The following is a 16,415-nucleotide window of genomic DNA, read 5'->3' as shown; positions in this document are numbered from 1 at the left end:
CAACCCGGCCAAACCCTATCTCTACTAAAAATACAAAAATTAGCCAGGTGTGGTGGCACACACCTGCAGTCCCAGCTACTTAGGAGGCTGAGGTTGCAGTGAGTTGAAATCATGCCACTGCACTCCAGCCTTGGTGACAGAGCGAGACTCTGCCTCAAAAAAACAAAAATTAGTCAGGTGTGGGGGCAGGCATCTGTGGCAGGAGAATTGCTTGAACCCTGGGGGTGGAGGTTGCAGTGAGCCGAGATTGCACCACTGTACTCCAGCCTGGGTGAAGAGCAAAACTGCATCTCACACAGACAAAAAAAAACCTTCTAATTCTCTGAATCAGTGGTTCTATTAGGTTCTATTAGCAATTACTTTTATACTAACCTAATAAAATTTTCTCTTACTTGGACACATGCAAGAGAGTGAGAGACACTCCCATGGAAATACTCTGCTTTTGAGAAGGATCTACACATATCTTATAGGGGCATGAAGTGGTGTGATGCTTGCAATGTCCTGAGTATTAATCATAAGTCAGCAATGGCTGGTTATTGGGAGTCTTGGCACAAATAAGATTGGCTAGTGCTACTTAAAGCGGAGTCTGTGAACATGTGTGTACAAGTTTTAGTTCGAGTAGCTGTTTTCAGTTCTTTTGGGTATATACCTAGGACTGGGATGCTGGGTTATATGATAAGTTTATGTTCAACTTTTTGAGGAACCACCAAATTGTTTTCCTATATTTTAAAATTGAGGACTTATGAGTGCCAGGCCCTGAGTTGAAGAATTCACAAGATAGTGTACTTGCAGAGTGAACATCTAGAGGCAGGAGGAGACCAGAGGGCTGGAGTAGTTCAAGTCATCTTTGGGAATCTGTCACAGTTGTCCCTCTTGCTCTTATTTTTCCTTCCTACGCCACTCTGATTGTCTGCTATGAGTGGCATCACCTAAGAGCATATTAGACCTGCAGAATCTGGCACGCTGCCCAGACCTACTGCACCAGGATTTCTGGGGGTGAGGTCCAGGAATCTGTTATTAAGAAGCCTTCTAGGTGGTTCTGATGATTACTCAAGATTGAGAAGCTCGGAGATAGATGTAGGTGCAGTGTTATCCTTGTTGCTCTCACATCAGAAACACTATTGGCTGCAAAGTGAGCGACAGATACTGCTTTAGAGATAGCGTTGAATCTGCTCTAATTTAAAGACAGTGAATCATATGCAACACTTCCTATTTTTAGCAAGTTATGTGCATCCACTTCACTTACAACTAACTGTAAAACCCTATCATTTCCAGGCAGAGTCACCTCAGTTCCATGTCATGCCAGGGGCTCTTAATTTGTCACAGCAGAAATAATCCAGTGTCATGTTAGTAATACTGAGACTGTGCTCTTCTTTGCCACCCAGGCCAGCCTGCATGTGTGATGATGGGTCTACCACAGAGTTCACAGCCACAGAGTGCCAACAGCAGCCTCGATTTGATATTTGGGGTTTGTTTTAAGCCTTCCCTGTTTCTGCTGTCAAGAAGTGGCAATGTAGTAGGGTGTTGAAAGAGCATACATTTTGGTGTCAAATAGACCAGGGTTCAAATTCCAATTCTGCTACTTGAGCCTGCAAAATGGGTTAATAATATCTATTATGTAGAATACTATTTGTTCAATAAATGGTTGTGATATGGTTTGGGTCTCTGTCACCACCCAAATCTCATGTTCAACTGTGATACCGAGTGTTGGAGGTCACTGGATCATGTGGGCAGAGTTCTCATGATGGCTTAGCACCATCCACTGGGGGCTGTTCTTTTGATACTATCTTGTTGTTTAAAAGTGTGTAGTACCTCCTCCCTTGTGCTCTTCTTCCTGCTCCAGCCATATGAAGACACCTGCTCCTGCTTTGTCTTCTGCTATGATTCTAAGTTCCCTGAGGCCCCTCTAGAAGCAAATGCTAGCATGCTTCCTGTAAAGCCTGCAGAACCATGAGCCAATGAAACCTCTTTTCTTGTAATGTACCCAGTCCCAGGCATTTCTTTGTAGCAATGTGAGAATGAACTAATATAAGTGGTTATTACTGTAATTAATTATCGCTGAATTAAAAAATATGTGCATAGAAAGAGGGAGACAGGGTGGAGCGAGAGAGTACTGTCACAAATTCCTAAAGACTTCTTCGCTACTTTGGCCCTCTGTCTCCTCTTGGCTCTAGATGTTGTCATCCCAGTGCACTAGTTTGTGAACTCTTCAACTCAGTGCTTGGTACAGGTTAAGTGCTCAGTTAAAAAATGTGGAAAACAATCTGGTAGGTGCCTCAAAAAGTTAAACATATAATTACTGTATAACCCAGTAATGCCAATCCTAGGTGTATACCCCTGATACCACCAAATGAAAATAGGTACCCAAACTGAAAACTGTACACCCATGTTTATAGCAGCATTGTTCACAATAGCCAAAAGGTAGAAACAACCCCAATGTCCATCAATGAATGAATGGACAAATCGTGGTATACCCATGAAATGGAGTATTATCCTGCCATGAAAAGGAAGAAATTATGATACATGCTACAATATGGATGAACCTTGGAAACATGCTATGTGAAAGAAACCAGACAAAAAAGTGCCCACATAATGTATAATAATATAAAAACTCTAGAACAGGTAAATCTATAGAGACAGGTTGCCAGAAGCTAAGGAAGGGAGAAATGGGAGTGACTTTAATAGATAATGGAGTTTCCTTTTGGAGTGATGAAATATTTTGGAACTAGATAAAGGTGGTTGCACAACATAATGACTGCTAAGTGCCATTACATTTTTCACTTTAAAATGGTTACTAAAATAACTCCAGATGGATTAAAGACTTAAGCATAAGACCTAACACCGTAAAAACCCTAGAAGAAAATCTAGGCAAAACCTTTCAGGATATAGGCATAGGCAAGGACTTCATGACTAGAACACCAAAAACATTGGCAACAAAAGCCAAAATAGACAAATGGGACCTAATTAAACTACAGAGCTTCTGCACAGCAAAAGGAACAATCATCAGAGTGAACTGACAACCAATAGAATGGGAAAAATTTTTTGCAATCTACCCATCTGACAAAGGGCCAATATCCAGAATCTACAAAGAACTAAAACAGATTTACAAGAAAAAAGCCCATTCAAAGGATATGAACAGACACGTTTCAAAAGAAGACATACATGAGGCCAATAAACATAGGAAAAATGTTCATCAGCACTAGTCATTAGGGAAATGCAAATCAAAACCACATTGAGATACCATCTCACGCCAGCTAGAATGGCGATCATTAAAAAATCTGGAGACAACAGATGCTGGAGAGGATCTGGAGAAATAGGAACACTTTTACACTGTTGTTGGGAGTGTAAATTAGTTTAACCATTGTGGAAGACAGTGTGGGGATTCCTCAAGGGCCTAGAAATAGAAATTCCATTTGACCCAGCAATCCCATTACTGGGTATATATTCAAGGGATTATAAATCGTTCTATCATAAGTACAAAGGCACACGAATGTTCACTGAAGTACTGTTTACAAAGCAAGGACTTGGAACCAACCCAAATGCCCATTGATGATAGACTGGACAGGAAAAATATGGCACATATGTACCATGGAGTACTATGCAGCCATAAAAAACGATGAGTTTGTGTCCTTTATAGGGACATGGATGAACCTGGAAACCATCATTCTCAGCAAACTGACACAAGAACAGAAAATCAAACACTGCATTTTCTCACTCATAGGTGGGTGTTGAACAATGAGAACACATGGACATAGGGATGGGAGCATCACACACTGAGGTCTGTGGTGGGGAATTAGGGGAGGGAAAACATAGGGAAAAATGCCAGATATAGGTGATGGGGAGGAAGGCAGCAAACCACGTTGCCATGTATGTACCTATACAACAATCTTGCATGTTCTTCACATGTACCCCAGAACCTAAAGTGCAATAAAATATATGTATAAAAAATGGTTATTTTTATGCTATTAAAATGAAAAAACGAAAAATATATATGTATATTTGTTTACAGAACAATAAAAGATGAAAGGCTGAGCCTGAACAACTGATTTAGTTATTCCTGAAAAGCAAAGTCATTTAAAAAAATTTTACTTCTGTTGCTTCTGGCTGTAACTGAAAATCCCTCAGTCCATGTGGGGAACTGATGAAGAATAAGCAGCCCTCCAGTAAGTGCATGTGGTCATTAACTTGGCCTTGCTGGTCCATGGATTTCAGGCAAAAATCAGGAACTGTGAAAGTTATTGATAACTCAGTTGCTTCTAAGACAGGTGAACTGTAAGACAGGGCCATAGCAATGGTTTAATGCAGTCAAGAGAAAAATGTGAAGGAGAAGGATACAGGCAAGTTCTCCTGAGAGACAGATCCAGGAGCATAAAATTGGCAGTTCTTCTCCATTAAACAATTTGGGATGATCTGAAGTCTCCTCCAAGTTCCTGTCTCTCTCTTTATCTTAATTAGCAAAGAAAGTATTAGGTACAGTAAGCCCTCTCCTTCCCTAATGGATTAGCCAGCAAATAGGAAACTAAGCTTTTGGGAGAGACTAATAATAGAATGAAAGGAAAGAAGGACAAGGACTGCCTGTAGACTTAAGCTTTCTCCATTCATTCATTCGCTCCTTCATGCTCCAAAGCAATTGCATTTCTTACTTGTATAGTAGTCATTCTTTACCCTCAAAGAGTTTACCATTTATTGATGGGGGTGGGGGACCTGGACACAAGTGTACAGTAAACCACAGTATTGCATGTCAGACCGTACTGTGCACATGAATCCTTTGGCAATCTTGTTAAAATGCAGATTCAGATTCATTATGTCTGGGGCAGGGTCTGAGACTGTGTAAGAGTACTGAGGTGAAGCCTGTGGTCCTAGTTTGAGGTGTTAGAATGTGATAACCACAGTAAAAAGGTGATGCTGTACAACAGATTTCAGCAAACAGCCTATTTTTGGCCTATGAGCTAAGGATGGTAATACATTTTTAAATGGCTGGGGAAAAACCAAAACAAATGAAGAAGAAGCCTGTTTCAGGACAACTGAAAATTACATAAAATTCAAATTTGAGCATTATTTCATTGCAACAGTCACCCCTATTTGTTTGTATATTGCCTATGACTGCTTTCCCACTACAAAGGCAGAGTTGAGTAGTTGCAACTGAGACCATATGGTCACAAAGCCTAACATATTTACTATCTGGCCCTTTGTGGGAAAAAAAATTCTATGCTTGGTATAAAGGAATAGGGGATTTCAGGAGAGAGGAAGAGATCATTTAGATTCATCAGGGGAGACTTCATGAAGAAAGAGCATCTGATTAGGTTGGCCAGTGGGTAAGATCTGAGTGGCAGCCTTTGAGGAGGAAGGAAATCTAGTGAGTGCACAGGCCCAGAAGTAAGCAAAGCAGGTGGCATGACTGCTGATCTCAGTATCAAAACCCTTACCAAGCCAGGTTGCTCTCCAGACTGCCAGCTCCCCTCTGAATGGGAAAAAGAAATGATCTGACACATGGAAACTCTGGTTCCCAACTGGGCAAGTGGATGGTGGACTACATGTGTATCTGTGAGCAATAATGAAACCCAGGTATAACAGTGGATTTCTGGGTGAGAATTTGGAACCCTGTGGTTCTCAAAGTTGGGGAGTGACAATCCCACACCCTACTCCCCTGGGAGTGTTTGGAAGTGTCTGGGTTGTCGTAATACTTAGAAGACATCTCCTAATATTTACTGCCCAGGAGTCAAGAATGCTAAAGGATTTGTAGTGGAATACAGAAGACTATAGTTCTGGGCAAGGTCACATGTCCTCTCCTGAATGTCAACAGCACCCTCAATAACACACAGGCTGAGGACTCTTCCATGGTGTGGAATGACCATAGGTTGAGAAATGAAAAGTCTTGGAGGAAGGGAATGGAACCCTCTTAGATAGTGGTGAATGGAGACCAAGCAAGAAGGTGGATTGATGCTGTTCCTTGGCAGTGAGACCAAAAGACTTTGACCTCTCCCCGCCGCACATTCCAGGAGAGCCAGAATGACAGGTTAGTGCACAAATCCAAAGAGAATCTATATTGTAAGGGATATTTATAGTGCCTATGAAATGTAAGATTTGCATGATGGGTAAAGGTCAATGACCATTATTCACAACCAGTCTTCCAGCCTTAATCTGCAGTCAGAAAGAGCTGGGTATGAGTTCAGTTTTGTCTCTTCCTAGCTGGGGACACCTGGGCAAGTTATTTTAAATTTTCTTATTTTCTGATCTGCAAAATGGGTATGGTAATAGATTGTTTTAAGTATTGATTGAGATAATCTGGGGGCAGGCTTAGCACACTACTGGGGCCCCTAGTGGCGCTCTGTGAATGAGTTTCCTTCTCTCTCTACTTCAATGAACATGAACTGATTTTCTGATGCCATCAGTGCTGCTGTTGGTATCAGAATAGCAGGTGGGAAAACTAGAGGGGAACCAATTTTAGCCACCTGTGACATTGGTTGATGTAAGGCATAGCTTCTCAACCTTGGCACTGTTCATATTTTGGGCTGAATAATTTTTTGTTGTGGGGGGTACTCTGTGCATTGTAAGATGTCTGATAGTATCCCTGAACTCTACCCACTAGAGATGCTAGTAGAACTCCCAGTTATGATAACGCAACTGTCTCTAGACATTGCCAAATGTCCCCTGGAAGGCAATATGGTCCTCAATTGAGACCACTTGTTTAAGGTGAGAGAAAAATAAGTTGTGGCTGTTTATCTTAGTATACAAATATAAGGGGTATAACTGCAGTTTTGTCACATGGATATATTGTGTGGTAGTGAGTATGGACTTTTGGTGTAACCATCACCCAAATAACATACATTGCAGCCATCAGGTAATTTCTCATCCCTCCCCCTGCTACCCTTCTGAGTCTCCAGTGTCGATAAGTCCATACTGTACATCCATGGGTACATATTATTATGCTTCCACTTAGACGTGGGAACATGAGGTATGCGACTTTCTGATTTGTGACTACTTGAGAGGAAGAGATAAATGCAGGGTTGCTTTGATTTTTGTCTTAGCAAAAATTTTGACCATAAATCTGTAAATACAACATACCATGTTTTCCCTTAATGCCATGCACTCCATTCGATCCTGGGGACTAGACAGAAATACATGGCCCCTGTTCTCTAGGTGGGGGACAACATTTTTTTTGCAGAGCCTGACCTGGGGAAGAAGACTCTTGAAACTCTGGCCCTCAAGCAGCCATTCCTTTTCCAGGCAGAGTCTGCCATCGGGTTTCTAAGAAAGATGTGATTGGGCAGCCACACTGATAAGATGGGAGGCCAGGTGGATTTATGTGCATGTTTATTCTGAGAGTTGGACCAAGGCACATGCTGAACCCGCTGGCAAAATGAAAGTTCCCCTTGCCACCGTGAGGAGGCTAAATTTATCTCGGGAGATGTGTTTTGGTTGACAAGACTGATTATATGGGGTTTATTGTTTGTATGAGTATAATGTACTCGGGGCTCAAGGCAGAAGGTGGATTTTATAAATCAGCAGATAAGTAAAATAAATGCATTGGGCTAGATACTCCTGCTCCCTGGATAAAGGTGAAAGGGGATGGTGAAATACATTTAATGCAGAAAATGAAGGGAATCCAATAAACCCAGGGGATTCTTTAAGTGACCACTTACTGCCATTACCCAAAGGCTTCATCCCATTTACCCCATCTACCCATGGCTATCTATTCTATGAGAATATTCTGGAACTTTGTATATGCATTGGAAACAAGCTTGTCTCCTTACCTTTAATAACCAAATGTAAGGAAATGGAAAGATGGAACATGCCCTGATAAAGGCGGGGCAAAGAAAAGAAACCTGACGTTGACGAAGGACTCCTGTGGCAGGCACAGTGCCAGGTGCTTGATACATACATCATTTCATTTAATTCACACAAAAATCCTGTGGGTGATTATTTCCCAAATTTGACTGCTTATAAGAACCACCAGGCAGGCTTATGATAAATCCAGAAGTCTTTGTCCCTCCCTTGGACCTACGGAATCCTATTCTTGGGGGAAACATGAAAATCTGTATTTTTAACCATCACTTCAGGGGTTTCTAATGATCAGGCTAGTTTGGAAAACACTTCATTAAAGCTTAATTTATCACCCCCAAGTTACACAGATGTGGAAAGTGGCTTTGCCTGACCCTTAAGTCTAAACCCTTTTCATGGCTTCATGCTGCCTCCTTAGAAATGACAGGTCCAATTAAGACTCAGACGAGATGGGCTTAAAATTTGTCTCTGCTTTGCATATCAGCTCCTCAGAGCTTTGAGAGTCAGTGTGGTGGAGAGGACATGACCGCTGGAACTGGAGTCCAAGGACTGAGTTACAGCTGTGCAGTTGATTAGCTCTGTGACCTTGGGTGAGTTACTAAAGCTCTCCTGGTCAGTTTTTTCATCTGTAAAATGGTGATTAAAAAAAAAAATCACACTTGCTCTGACTGCCTCCAGATCCACTGTGTGAACCGAATGAGATAATGGACAGGAAAATGTTTTGCAAATGGTAAAGCTGCCTATGGGGTCTTAATGTTACCTGGTCCTGATGGAGTTGACACCCCAATTATCTGTGTAACCAGTTTCTTTTCATGCAATACGTAAAGCTTTGAACTTTTCTTCTCACCTTTGGATGGCTTCACATGGCGTGGATGATGTGAAAACAAGAAATTCACATTTATTGACAGATGAAATAAAGTATGAAAAGTGATCTCTGGCAAAGGCTGCTAGTCAGTGCAAGAAACCCTGGGACAAGCCACCCTCTGAAGGCATCTGCACGTGTGTTCTTGGAAATTCCTGATATGAGACAGCCAGTGCTCCATTGGATTAATGTGGATAAGTGAATATTAATAGAACCACGACTTTAGGAAGGATAATTGGGGATTGCCTCGATCACTCTCAAGTGGCTGGGACTGTCAGCACCTTCAGACTCCTAAGCCTGGTCCCACCCTGCAGCAGGCTGAATAAGTAGGTCCTCAAAGATGTTCATGTTCTAATCCCCGGAACCTGTGAAAATGTCATCTTATGTGAAAAAAAGAACTTTGCAGACATAATTAAGTTGAGGATCTTGAAAAGATGGGAGAGATTATCCTGGATTATCCAAGAGAGCTCAACATAATCACGGGGATCTTTCCAACTGAATGAGGAAAGGAGGAGAGCAGAGGAGGAGATGTGATGTAGGACCAGAGGTTGGAATGTGCTGAGTATGAGGTCTCAACTGGCCATTGCTGGCTTTGAGGAAGGATTCTGCCCTCCATCCTCCAGAAAGAATGAAGCCCTACCAACACCTGGATCTTAGCTCAGTGAAACCCACTTTGGGCTTCTGACCCCCATAACTGTAAGATAATAAACGTGTGTAGGTTTGAGCTACTACATTTGTGGTAGTGTTTGAGCCACTACGTTTGTGGTAGTGTGCCCTGCTATGCTAGGAAACCAGTGATCTCCCACCTTTCCTGGTGTTTGTCAGTGGGGTACTGTTGTCATGTGAGTGGAGGCTGGGTCTTAGCATAGCAGGGTGCCTAGCGCCTGGTAGGTACTAAATGCCAGCCTCTCTTCCAAATCATTGTAACTACCCAAAATGTGCCATGGCCTGGTTGAAAGGCACAGCTTACAGTGCTGGGACATCTGGAGACTAAAAGAATATGTAGGAATGGGCTTCAGAAAAGCAAAAGTAAAATATATATTTAAAGCGTAATGGTTCTCTTTAGTATTAATTTGCTCATTATGAGACTGGAAACTTCTTTAGGCCTACATGACCTCTGTACATCCAGATCCACCGCCTGGCCCAGAGCTGGTGCTAAGTGCTTGTGAAGAAAATACATGGATTATTTGATTATTTCTCACTCCTCCAAAATGCCTTAAAATATTAAAAAGTGTAAGCTGAAAATAATGAAATCAAATGCCATTAAAAGGAGCAGAGAAAGAGATACCTAGATGCCTGGGGTGGCCTTGAATTCCTGACTGCAAGAGTTAGGCATTAACCCACTTGAACACCTTCTTGGGTCTCATGTGGGTCAAAGGCAAATTGTAGGATATTAGGAGGGACATACTGTTTACCAGATACAGCCATCTGAGGACTCTTATGCTAAAAATACAAATATATGTTTGATCTCCAGAAATATCCCTTACAATTAGGCTAGAGATGGTTGAAAAACACATCCAGCTTGATTAGAGATAGCCAGAGGCATACTACTATGAACGGTTTATTATTGATATTTCTGGAGGCTACGAATGATGGGAAGATGGCATGAAGACTCAGATTTGGAGTCTAAATCATTTGAGACTCTCTCTCAGTGTCATAATCAGGACTGGAAGGGAAGTCCCAGATGCGGGGAGTGGGAGATGGAAGGGGTTGAGTGTCGTGTGTCTTCGGCTAAAGAAAACAAGCCCACTTGTTTGCTCTCCAGCCCCTTGTGTCTCCTCCTGCCTCTGCAAAGCTGCCAGGTACAACTGCTCTGTGTTATTGATGCTAATGACCCACGTAATGGCCCTGCAAGAAGGATTTCAAATCTGCACATGATGGCTTTTGCAGGCATGACAAATCACTGAACCTTGCAATCAAATGCAGAGGGTCCCAGATCACTGAAGGACTTGGGATGATGAATGATAAAATGCAGTTTAATACGGACAAATGTAAAATAATTTGTCTTGGAACAAACAATCAGAAGGAGGAACAGCTGCTAAATGAATTGGTTTGCATTACACTGACCAGGGAATAGAAATGGGCTTGAGCGGCAGCCAGTCAACAGAGGTGAAGGCTGGAGAGGCTGGTCCCTGTTGTAGGAAAATAACCCTAGAAAAGTCAGAGGGAGGAGAATGATCAAGTTAACTCCTGCCTCACAGGAACCTGATACTCCACAAAGAGGAATACAAATGGCCTGACACCCATTCTGAGTTCAATGCTCAAGCTCCTTGTCAGTTCCTCTGGTCAACCTCCAAATCTGGGGTGCCCCAGGGTTTGGTGTGCTAACACGGTTTGTCTGTGTTCTCACCCAAATCTCGCCTTGAATTGTAGTAATCCCTATGGGTCAAGGGCAGGACCAGGTGGAGGTAATTGAATCATCATTGGGTATGGGCGGGAGGTAGTTTTCCCTGTACTTCTGGTGGTGAATAAGTCTCATGAGATCTGATGGTATTATAAATGGGAGTACCCCTGCACAGGCTCTCTTGCTTGCCACCATGTTAAGACATTGCTTTGGTCCTCATTCACCTTCCACCATGATTGTAAGACCTCCCCAGCCATGTGGAACTGTGAGCCAATTAAACTTCTTTCCTTTATAAATTACCCAGTTTCAGGCACATATTTATTAGCATCATAAGAACAGACTAATACAGTTGCTCTAGGACTTAGGTCTTTGCTTTCTCCTCTTCAGCCTCACTATCTCAGCAAAGAATCTCAATCAGTCCTGTGACTTTTAAATATCATCTGTATTCTGAAGATACTCAGAGTTACATCTTGAATTGACCTCTCCCTAGCTTAGATCTCGTAGTCAGTGGGACTCAAAGTTTTCTATGCATTGTAATCACCTTGAGGATATTTTAAAAAATCTTAATGTCTACACCCTAGACTAACAAAGTCAGGATCTCTAGGAGTGGGACCGAGGCATTAGTTTTAACTCTATGGTAATTCCAATGTACAGCTAAGTTTGAGAACCATCGCTCTAGACCTCTATATCCAACTACTTAATCTCTTTTCCAGGATGTATAATTAGCATTTCAAACATAATATGACCAAACAAACTTCATTATTATTCCTACTTCACACTTGATAATCTTTAGACTTTCCCATCCATTGATTGCTCAAGCCCCAAATGTAAGTTTGATTCTAGTTTTTTTCTTTTTCTCTCACTACCTACAACTACTCCACCAAATTCTTTGGGTCCAACTTGAAAATATACAATGTCATTCTACCATCAAGTCCTACCTGGACCGCTGCAAGTTTTAATTAGTCTTTGCTTACATTTGGCTCTTTGCTCCCTTTTCCCTCTTGTATCCAAAGTAATCTTAAAATTAAAACCAGGTCATGTCACACCCCTGCTTAAAAACCTCCAATGGCTTCTATCCCATGTGGTACAAAATGCAAGCTCATTGTCCTGACTTCTGAAGCCCTCAGTGACTTTCTCCATCTTAACATTTCTGACCTCATATTGTATCATGTGTCCCTTATCCATCAGGCTCATTCTCTCCCATGTTTGGAATTTTGCACCGTTTCATTTGTGTAAAATGTACTTCTTTTGATCTGTACAGGGCTCATTGGATCTTGTCATTTAGATCACACCATAAAAATGTCTCCTCTTTAGATCATTCTTAGTCATTCAATATCATTAGTCATTTATCACCATGTAGTATTTTCTTGTTTATTACCTACAAGCCCTCACTAGAATGAAAATTCCATGAAACAGGAACCTAGTCTATTTTGTTCACTGCTAAATTCTCAGTTCCTAATACAGAGCCTGGTACATAAGAGGTGCTCAATAAATATATGCTGAATGAATGAATACATTTTATCAATGAAAGAAAGCAAGGCCCAGAGAAACTAGCTTAAGATTTTATAGCTTGTAGTGGCCATGCTCTATGGTTTATACCAGTGGTTTCCAGAATCTTTCCAGGTCAAAGTTTTTGTCAATCCAAAATCAAATGAGAAAGAGATCATGGCAGTTCTATCAAATATAAATAACTTCTGGATATTTTGAGATCATTTACTTCTTGCTTTTTTGATATTAAAGTGTCCTTGCTCTTATAAAATGCTATTGATAATGTATGACAACTTATTTGGGAGTTTAACTTTCTCAACAAAGTAAAAACTGTGATAATCCAATAATGTTTCTAGTTTACTAAAAAAGTTATGATTGTGGTATCCAGCCTCCTGCCCCCTGATATTCATGCTCCTGTGTGGTTTCCTCTCATGTTGCATAGAGTTGAACTGTGAAACCAACAGGATACTGAGTAAATGACACTGTGTGACTTCCAAAGCCACATTATAAAACACCACATCTTCCTTCTTATGCTCCCTTGATCACCTGCTTTGGGGAGATACGGCTGCAATGTCATGTGAACACTTGGAAGCAGCCCTATAGGAAATGTGTGTGGTGAGGAGCTGAGGCCTCCTGCCATCAAGCAGCACTGACTCACCACTCATATGAGTAAGCCACCTTGGAAGTGAATCTTCTACCCTAGTCAAGCCTTCAGATGACTGCAGTCTTGGGTAACATCAGCCTGCAACCTCTTGGAAGACCCCTAGCCAGAACTACCCAGCTAAGCCACTCCCAGATTCCTGAAACTGTGTGAGATAATGTTGTTTTCTTTTAAGTCATTACATTTTGGGATAATGAATTATGCAGCTAATACATTGATTAATAAAATTCCAAGAGTCTGGAGACCTCTGCATTGCTCTAATCTTTTCTGAATCATGGTTTTCACGACTGGCTAGTTTAACCACTAAACATCCCTAAGCTTTACCTTTCTTGTCTGTAACACAGAAATAGTATTAGTATTCATCCTTACTTCTTAGGAGACGATGTCTGTGTTAGGAACTATTATTAAATGTTGTTCTATATTATTAAGGACTATTTCATGCCTACATGACTTGGCCTTACCATCTTCTATGCCTGAATTGTATCCCTTTCCTCATCTGCCTGCAGAATTACTCCTTATTCCGGATCTAGGACAAGTATCTATCCTCTATGATGCCTTTCTTGACCTTAGAAGAGCTGATTCTTTCCTCCTTTGTCCCTGTGTTCTTTTCTCTATTATAGCACTTAACATTGTGTATTACAATTGGTTACTGACATGTCCATCTCTTCTGCCATATACAATCCTACCAAGCACTTGTTTGGCCATCACTACACGCCAGGCCTTAACACTTCTATATATCGACTCATGTAATTGTTACAATAACTCTATGAAGCAAGCATTATTTTTATCTCTATTTTTATATAAGGGGAAACGGAGGCACAGAGAGGTTTAAGCATGCACTAGAGCCAGGATTAAAACATGGGCATTTCAGCTCCCAATGTGTGCTCTTAACCATATCATTCCTTAAGAGAAAGGGAGCCCTCTATGGACAGAACCCTGGCTCATTTATGTTGGCCTCCCTAGTACCCACTAGAGTTTCAGGAATATGGGAAACCTGTAATCAAAATAACAGCAGTTATTATCTGCTATATAAAATTCTATGCTAAGCACTTTACAAAGCAGGGATTTAAAAAATCGCCATTTACAAATGAGAACCCTAAGGCTTAGTGAGGCTAAATAACTTCATGTAAGGCTCCTAGGGGTGGCATAGCAGTCAGGATTCCAGCCCAGGGCCATTTGATTCCAAGGGCCATTCTTTTTTCATGACATCAAACACTCCCAATAATCTTGAATGAATGAATGAATGAATGATTACATAAATATGTGAAGGAATCTTTGTCGTAAGTTGGCAAAGGAGAAAGTGGATGATCCATGTCTACTTACTTCTACTTTGAGATAAATATAATTTGAAATGATAATGGGGTTATTGAGATATAAGGAAATAATGCCACAGTAAGAAGAACATTGGCTTTGTGATGGATAGCTTTTTATTTTATGTGACCTGCTGATTCTGCTGATTGCCAGTGACAACTTCCAGTATAGAAACTGACATCCTTTACAATTTGAGCTGTCCTCAGCCTCCAAGTGCCCTTTGGTGCGGAGAACATGCCTTTTCTTTCTCTTTTTTTCCCCTTCCTTCCTTCCTTTCATCTTTTGTTTAGCGTTATTTTAAAATTTATTTATATTTTTAACTGATAAATGAAATTGAACATATTTTGTGCAATGCATTGTTTTGAAATACATATACATTGTGGATTGACTAAATCTAGCTAATTAACATATGCATTACTTCACATATTTATTTTGTTTGTGGTGAGGACACTTAAAATCTACTCTAAGCAATTTTTTTTTTTGAGACAGAGTCTCACTCTTTTACCCAGGCTGTAGTGCAGTGGTGTGATCTCAGCTTACTGCAACCTCTGCCTCCCTGGTTCAAATGATTCCCCTGCCTCAGCCTCCTGAGTAGCTGGAATTATAGACACACACCACCACACCCAGCTAATTTTTGTATTTGTAGTAGAGATGGGGTTTCACCATGTTGGTCAGGCTTGTCTTGAACTTGTGACCTCAGGTGATCTGCCTGCCTCAGCCTCCCAAAGTGCTGGGGTTATAGGCGTGAGTCACTGTGCCTGGCCCCTCACTTAGCAACTTTTAAGACCACAGTACATTGCTATTAACTATAGTCATTACGTTGTACAGTAGGGCTATTGAACTTATTCGACCTAAAATTTTGTACACTTTGACTGACATCTCTCAAACCCCCAGCCTTCCTCCAGCCTCTGGTAACCAACATTCTTCTCTTGACTTCTATGAGTTTAACTTTTTAAGATTCCATGTGTGATATGGTTTGGCTGTGTCCCCACCCAAATCTCATCTTGAATTATTGCTCCCCTAATCCCCATGTGTCATGGAATGGACCTGGTAGGAGGCAATTGAATCATGGGGGTGGGTGTTCCCATGCTGTTCTCGTAATAGTAAATAAGTCTCGCAAGATCTGATGGTTTTATAAAGGGCATTTCCCCTGCACATGCTACCTTTGCCTGCTGCCAAGTAAGATGTGCCTTTGCTTCTCTTTCACCTTCCACCATAATTGTGAGGCTTCCCAAGCCATGCAGAACTGTGAGTCCATTAAACCTCTTTTTCTTTATAAATTATCAAGTCTTGAGTATTTCTTCATATCTGTTTGAAAATGGACTAATACAACATGTGAGATCATGTGGCATTTGTCTGTGCCTGGCTTATTTCACTTAGCATAATGTCTTCCAGATTCATCTAGGTTGTCTCAAATGATAAAATTTCCTTCTTTCTTTTTTAAGGCTGAGTAGTATTCCATTGTGTATATCCACCACATTTTCTTTATCCATTCATCTTCTGATGAACACTTAGGTTGATTTCATATCTTAGCTATTGTAAATAGTACTACAATAAACATAGGATGCAGATATCATTTAAATATACTTATTCCATATCCTTTGGGCATATATACAGTAATGGGATTTCTGGATCCTAAGGTGGAATTTTTTGAGGAATCTTCATACTGTTTTCCATAATGGCTATGCTAATTTGCATTCCCATCAATAGTGTTCCAGGGTTCCCTTTTCTTCACACACTTTGCACATCCTCTCCAATACTTGTTATGTTTCATCTTTTTGATAATAGATATTCTAAGTTGTGAGGTGATATCTCACTGTGATTTTAATTTGCATTTGTCTGATGATTAGTGATGTTGAACATTTTATCATGTACCTATTGGTCATTGGTATGTAATTTTGAGAACTATCTGTTCCATTTTTAAATCAGGTTGCCCATTTTAAAATCAGATTGTTTTTACTACAATT

At 40.9% G+C, this 16,415-nt stretch overlaps 1 protein-coding gene across 8 annotated transcripts in view; it reads right to left on the bottom strand.

The window, feature by feature from the left end:
* The window catches only part of CA10 (carbonic anhydrase 10), a 543,877-nt gene that overhangs the window by 43,160 nt on the left and 484,302 nt on the right, over window positions 1–16,415 (bottom strand). The gene's annotated exons all lie outside the window — the stretch shown is intronic.

The sequence above is a fragment of the Callithrix jacchus genome, chromosome 5 (genome assembly GCF_049354715.1).
Source record: "Callithrix jacchus isolate 240 chromosome 5, calJac240_pri, whole genome shotgun sequence".
NCBI lineage: Eukaryota > Metazoa > Chordata > Mammalia > Primates > Cebidae > Callithrix > Callithrix jacchus.
This window is presented reverse-complemented; position numbering and strand designations above follow the sequence as displayed.